Source organism: Nicotiana tomentosiformis, chromosome 7 (assembly GCF_000390325.3).
Source record: "Nicotiana tomentosiformis chromosome 7, ASM39032v3, whole genome shotgun sequence".
Lineage (NCBI taxonomy): Eukaryota > Viridiplantae > Streptophyta > Magnoliopsida > Solanales > Solanaceae > Nicotiana > Nicotiana tomentosiformis.
Window position 1 is genome coordinate 29288432 of NC_090818.1, and position 7540 is coordinate 29295971.

The window sequence follows — 7540 nt, forward strand, 5'->3', positions numbered from 1 at the left end:
ATCCTTATCACACCGCATGACTTCTAGTAGTTTTTCCCTACTAGCCACGCGTATCAAACCACCCTTATCTCACCGCATGCGTTTCAATACTCAGACCTTATACCACCGCATGCGTATCAATATCAGAATATATCACAATTTGTACCTCAAGTGCTCAAATAATGTAACTTGCCAAAATAATTCAACAACAATATTTTTCCACAATAAAGAGCTCACGGCTCATGCCAAAATAAATTATCAATAATATTTTTCCACAATAAAGAGCTCACGGCGCAATCACAATGAGTACAAAAATCTTACAAAATATTCAAGAATAAATAATTCAGGAAAATAATATTTCAAAATCTTTAATACGTTGCTTCAATATTAAATTTAAAATGTCAAATACTTCATATTAATAATGTTTAATTTAAAGAAAATCACTCTTCAAGTAATGCACAGAATTAAAGAAACCAAGTTTCAACTAAACAGGATAACAATTAGCAGGAAAATGTCAAACAAATTTAAGGTATATATCTTAGATCAATGATGAAGAATATAACAAGATAAAATAATTTAATAAATGCGCAACAATGATCTACACAATTTAAAAATATAATCTTTCATATTTAGCCCGTGTACACACTCGTCACCTCGTGTACACGACTTTCAACATATTTCAATAATCACATTAATATTAATTCTAGGGAAACTTTTTCCCACACAAGGTTAGACAAGTCACTTACCTCGACTTGCTCCAATTTAACCAAGTAGTATGCTTTTTCCTCGATTTTCCGATTCCGATCGACTCGTATCTAGTCATAATTAATTCGATACAGTCAACAAAAATTATAGAATCAATTCCATAAGAAAATACTATATTTTTCAATAAATTGGAAATTAACTCAAAAATTTCCCATGGGGCCCACGTCTTGAAATCCGGTGCAAGTTATGAAATATGAACGCCCATTCAACTACGAGTCCAACCATACTATTTTTACAAAAATCCGACATTAACTTGACCTTCAAATCTCAAATTCTCATTTTGAAATCCCTAGGCCCAAATCCTCTAATTTCACCTCAAAAACATGTAATCTATTGGAAATATTCAATGATAATCCAATATAATTGACTAACAATGATCACATGTGACTTACCTCAAGTTTCCCCGTGAATTCTCTCTGAAAATCGCCCAAAACCGTGTTGAAAATGTCCAAATGACAAAAATATCGGAACCCCTCTGTTTTTGTAATCTGGTCAGTGCTTTCGCACCTGCGGACAAAATTCTCGCACTTGCAGTCCCGCATCTGCGCTGAAATACCGCATTTGCAGAAATTGCTCAGCCCAGCTGCCTTCGCTTCTGCGAGCTTTGGACCGCATCTGCGCCTTCGCAGGTGCTGAAAATTCCATCGCACCTGCGGACCTGCCCGCACCTGCGCCCTTCCTCTCGCTTCTGCGCAACATGAGCCGCATTTGCGGCTCCAACTGGGCAGCCCTTCATCCGCTTCTGCGAGCCACAACTCGCTTGTGCAAGTCCGACTTGCGGTCAGTCCCTCTGCAGGGTGCGATGACACCAGAAGCTGCAAATTTCAGAATTTGCCTAAGTCTAAAAATTTATCCGATTTCGATCCGGATCGCACTCGGGGTACTCGGGGCCCCGCCCAAAAATACCAACAAGTCCTAAATTATTATACGAACTTAGTCGAGTCTTCAAATCACATCCAACAACACTAAAAACACGAATCACACATAGATTCAAGCCTAATAAATCTTAAGAATTTCCAACTTCTACATTCGATGTCGAAACCTATCAAATCAAGTCTGATTGACCTCAAATTTTGTACACAAGTTATAAATGGCATAATAGAGCTGTTAAAATTTTCAGAACTGGATTTCGACCCCGATATCAAAAAGTCAACTCCCCGGTCAAACTTCCAAACTTAAATTCCTACTTTAGTCATTTCAAGCCTAATTTCACTACGGACTCCCAAATAAAATTTCGATCACGCTCCTAAGTCCAAAATCGCCATACGGAGCTGTTGAAATCATCAAAATTCTATTCCGAGATCGTTTGCACATAATTCGACATCCGGTAACTATTTGAATTTAAATTTTTAATTTTTCTTCAAAATTCCATATCTTGGGCTAGGGACCTCTGAATTTGATTCCGGGTATATGCCCAAGTCCCAAATCACGATACAGACCTACCGAAACTGTTAAAATACTGATTCGAGTCCGTTTGCTAAAAATGTTGACCAAGGTCAACTCAGTTGAGTTTTAAAGCTCTAATTCACATTTTAATTTATTTTTCGCATAAAAACTTTCCAAAAAATTTTACGGACTGTGCATACAAATCGAGTAAAGATAAATAGTACTTTTCGAGGTCTTAGAATACAGAATTAATTATTAAATTTAAAGATAATATTTTGGATCATCACGCAGATCCAGGTGGCGAAAGATTAAGCTAACAAGTGGTCCCAACTGAATGACGATCTCCGAGTACAATTGAGCTCGTCCGTCGCAGAACAGTACACCCTCGGTGGAGAATATGAGGTTGTGAAGTACAAATTGGACACAACCTTCGTCGATGCCAAAGAGATGGTGTCCCAATTCAAGTACGATGTGGAGGCAGCCGAGACCCGCCTGTAGGCAAAGGCCGAATATATGAAGTGACTGTCCCGAAGAGAGACACTCAAAGAGATCCACGCCCGAGGTTTTGACCTGACGGCTGAGATCGAGGAAGCAAAAAAATTGGAGGTTTAGGTGAAGAAACTTTACGAGCCCGAAGGTGCCAAAGACTCCGAGGGTTCTGAGGGCTTAGAGGGATCCGAAGGCTCCGACGGTTCTAGCGATGAGTCAGACCTCGGTGAATATCAGGCGTAGATGTCTTAGTACGTTTTAGGTTTTTATCTCATGTATATATTATTATTTATTTATTATTTAATTTTTACTTTGAGGCCGTTTTTATAGGACCTTTGTAAGTATATTCTGGAATATATATAAAACATTTCCTTTCTGGCAATTTCGTGTCTTTACTTTTTCAGCATCTTTTCATAATTTCAATTCTTGTCATGTTTCTAATGCCTTAGCATAAAATCAAATATAGTTATAGGGCGTTCGTTTTTCAAAGGTCCCAACAGAGCCTGACTTCGATACAACTTTGTTTGCTTAAGTCTTTGAAAACCCGGTGTGACCGAAATTTTTTTCAAGATGCTTAAGTGATTTGATGCTTTTGCCGAGGGTAACCTTTTAGCAGGTTTCGAATTTTCATAAATGCCTTACTTCCTGATTACGAGCTTCGAACGTCTCCAAGCCATTTTTGGGGTAGCCGTAGCCTTTTGTATTTAGGAAGCGCCTAATAGGGTTGGTTCCTTCGAGATTTAGTAGCCTGAGTTGTCCGTTAGTTTTTGGACGACAGTCCTCGAGTAGGGGTAGCCCCTTGGTCTCAATAATTCCCGAATAGGGGTAGCTCTTGGGCTCAATAATCCCCGAGTAGGTGTAGCCCTTGGGATCTTAGGATTCAGAATTTAAGAGGCAAAAAAATGTGTAATAGCAAGGCGAAACTTTCTTTTATTTATGTGTATAAAGTACATGATTGAAAACACGTAAAAACTTGTATCATGGCTAAAGTGGACTATGTGGGCATGGTTCACACGACCGTTTGGCCCTGAATCCTAACCACCGAGCCTTAGCTTCTAGCATACAAGGTTTTCTTTTTTCTTTGCTAAAGTTTCCCTTGCTAAAAACCTTAATACAAGGGTAATGGCCCCTCAGTATTCGAGGTCGAGCTTGAGAGGGCTCGGTTACTGTTGATGCGAAATGAATGCCCATTGACTCCGGTTTGAAACCAGCCTTCAAATCTAAGTTAGCACGTTTTACTATTGCCTCATTAAAAAACTTGCCGAAAAATCCATTTTGGGACAAAAACGGTTCAAGTGAAAAAGATTACAATGCGTGCTTTTAGACCTAACGTCCATATCCATCCTTGGTCGTTTACCTGCAAATGTTAGTTTGATTCGTAACATGTTTAAAGAGTAACTAAGTTCGTACCTTAGCAGTAGTATCGCTTTAAGTGTGCCACATTCCAATTATTTGGTAGCTGCACACCGTTTCCTACTTCGAGTTTGTACGAGCCTTTGTGGGTAATTTCGGCGACTCGATACGGTCCTTCCTAATTTGGTCCTAGCTTCCCCTTGTTCGGGTTCCGTGTGTGCAATGTTACCTTTCTCAACACCAAGTCCCCAATCTTGAAGTGTCGGAGGTTGGCTCTTCGGTTGTAGTATCTTTCTATTTGCTATTTCTGGGCAGCCAACCTGACTAGGGTGGCCTCCCACCTTTTATCCAATAGCTCTACGCTCGTGATCATGGCCTCGCCGTTTTATCTTTTTATCGTATATTGGAACCTAAGGCTCGGCTCTCCTATTTCGATTTAAGTATTCGGCCCTATAGACCAGTGAAAATGGGGTGGCCCCGATACTAGACTTCGAGGTCGTACGGTATTCCCACAGAACTTCATGCAGGATTTCCTTCCATTTACCTTTGGCATCGGTCAAGCGCCTTTTCAAGTTTTGAAGTATGGTCTTATTTGTCGATTCCGCATATCCGTTCCCACTAGGGTGGTAAGGTGTTGATAATATCTTTTTAATTTTGTGATCTTCAAAGAATTTATTTACCTTGCTGCATATGAACTGTCTCTCATTATCGCACACGATCTCGACCGATATCCTGAATCAACATATTATGTGGTCCCAGATGAAGTCAATGACTTCTTTTTCCCGGACTTTCTTGAACACTTGAGCTTCGACCCATTAGGAAAAATAATTAGTCATGAATAGTATGAATTGGGCCTTACCGGGTGCCCACGACAGGGGACCGACAATATCCATACCCCATTTCATAAATGGCCACGGGGACAAGACCGAATGGAGTAACTCTCCCGGTTGATGGATCATCGGTGCATGTCTCTGGAAGTCATCGCATTTTTGTAAGAAGTCCTTCGCATCCTTCTCCATTTCGGTCCAGTAATATCTGGCCCTGATTAATTTCCGAACCAAAGATGCTGCCCTCGAATGGTTTTCGCAAGTGCCTTCGTGAACTTCTCTAAAGGCGTACTCGTTATCTCCCGGCCCCAAGAATCTGGCTAACGGGCTATCGAACGTTCTCCTGAATAATGTCCCTTCGACCAAGCTAAATCTGGAAACCTTGGTACGTAGAGCCCTTGATTCTTTGGGATCCGAGGGCAACTTCCCAATCTTCAAGTAATCTATGTACATGTTCCTCCAATCCCAGGTTAAACTCATTGAGTTTACTTTGGCGTGGCCTTCTTCTATCACCGAATTCATGAGCTGTGCGGCTGTTCCCGAACTGAATTCATCGAAATCAACCGATGACCCCAACTTAGCCAGATCATCGGCCTCACTGTTCTGATCTCGGGGTACGTACTGTAGGGTCCATTCCTTGAATTGATGCAGTGTTACCTATAACTTATCTAAATACCTTTTCATTTGTTCCTCTTTCACTTCGAATGTCCCATTGACTTGATTAATTACAACGAGGAGGGAATCGCACTTAGCTTCGATCACCTTGGCCCCAAGGCTTTTGGCCAACTCGAGACCTGCAATCATGGCCTCATACTCGGCCTCATTGTTAGTTAATTTCACAGTTCTAATAAACTGCCTAACTATATTTCCCATAGGTGGTTTCAGCACGATGCCGAGCCCGGACCCTTTTACGTTCGAGGCATCGTCCGTAAACAGAGTCTAAATTCCTGAGGAAGTCACCGAGGCCAGAAATAATTCTCTTTCAACTTCGGGCACTAAGGTCGGTGTAAAGTCGGGCACGAAGTCAGCGAAAATTTGAGATTTTATAGCGGTTCGGGGTCGATACTCGATATCGTACCCGCTGATCTTGATGACCCATTTGGCCAACCGGCCCGAGAGCTTCAGCTTGCACATGATGTTCCTTAGTGGGTTAGAGGTTACGACGCATATGCGGTGACATTGAAAGTACAGTTTTAACTTTCTGGAGGTGCTTAGCAAAGCGAGCGCCAACTTTTCCAGGTGAGGATACCTTGTTTCGGCCTTGCTTAAAGTTCTACTGACATAGTAAATAGAGAATTAAGTACCTTCCTCTTCCCGTACTAAGACTCCACTTACCGCCACCTCAGAAACTGCCAAGTAAAGGTACAGTTGTTCATCCGCCTTTGGAGTGTGGAGCAGGGGCGGATTAGAAAGGTACCGTTTAAGTTCTTCCAAAGCTTGTTGGCATTCCGGTGTCCAGGAAAAGTTATCCTTCTTCTTCAACAATGAGAAGAACCAATGGCTTTTGTCCGAGGATATCGATATGAACCAGCCTAGGGCGGCTATATGACCGGTCAGCCTCTGAATGGCCTTGACATTGTCCACCACAGTGATGTCTTCTACGGCTTTGATTTTGTCAGGATTGATCTCGATTGGATCCCATGAACTCGAGGAATTGTTTGGATCCAACCCCGAATGCACACTTTTCTAGGTTCAACTTCATATTGTATCTCTTCAATATGTCGAAGGTCTCCTGCAAATGTTTCAAATGGTCCTCTGCTTGTAGGGACATAACTATTATGTTGTCAATATAAACTTCAATTAATTTTCCTTTATGTTCTTCGAACATCCGGTTTACTAGGTGTAGATAGGTAGCACCGACGTTCTTTAATCTGAATGGCATTAAGCTATAACAATAGGTGCCGAATTTAGTGATAAAGGAAGCCTTTTCTTGATCGCCTAGGTCCATCCGAATTTGGTTGTACCCGGAATAGGCATCGAGGAAATTGAGTATCTCGTGCCCGTCCGTCGCATCGATCATCCAATCGATGTTAGGCAAAGGAAAAGAATCCTTAGGGCATGCCTTGTTTAGATCTTTATAATCCACACACATTGTCAGCTTATTTCCTTTCTTAGGTACTACCACTACGTTAGCTAACCAGTTCGGGTATTTAACTTCTCGAATGGATTCTATTTTAAAGAGTTTAGATACCCCGTCCTTGATGAATGCATGTTTGACCTCGGACTGCGGTCTCCTTTTCTGGTTAACCGAATGGAACTTTGGGTCCAAACTCAGCTTATAAGTGGTCACCTCCAGCGGGATCCATGTCATGTCAAGATGGGACCAAGCGAAACAATCTATGTTAGTTATAAGAAATTCAATGAATTTTTTTCCTGAGCTCGGGAGTTAACCCCATGCCCAGGTATACCTTTCAATCGGGTAAGTGTTTGATCAATATGACTTCCTCCAGATCCTCGACCGTCGATTTGGTGGCATCAGAATCATCAGGAGCTATGAATGATCTAGGAACTCTGTAGTCATCTTCCTCGCCTATTCCCTTCTCTTCCGGTTCAGTCGGGGCCGGTACTAGTGATTTCTATTTAATTTCTTCCTTCCTGGTCGGATCCGTGTTCTTTGATGTAGAGAGCACAAGCACTGGGATCACCTCATCAACCGCGAACATTTCCTTTACGGTCGGCTGCTCTCCGTAGACCATCTTGACTCCTCCCGGTGTAGGGAAATTCAGTGCATGGTGTAAGGT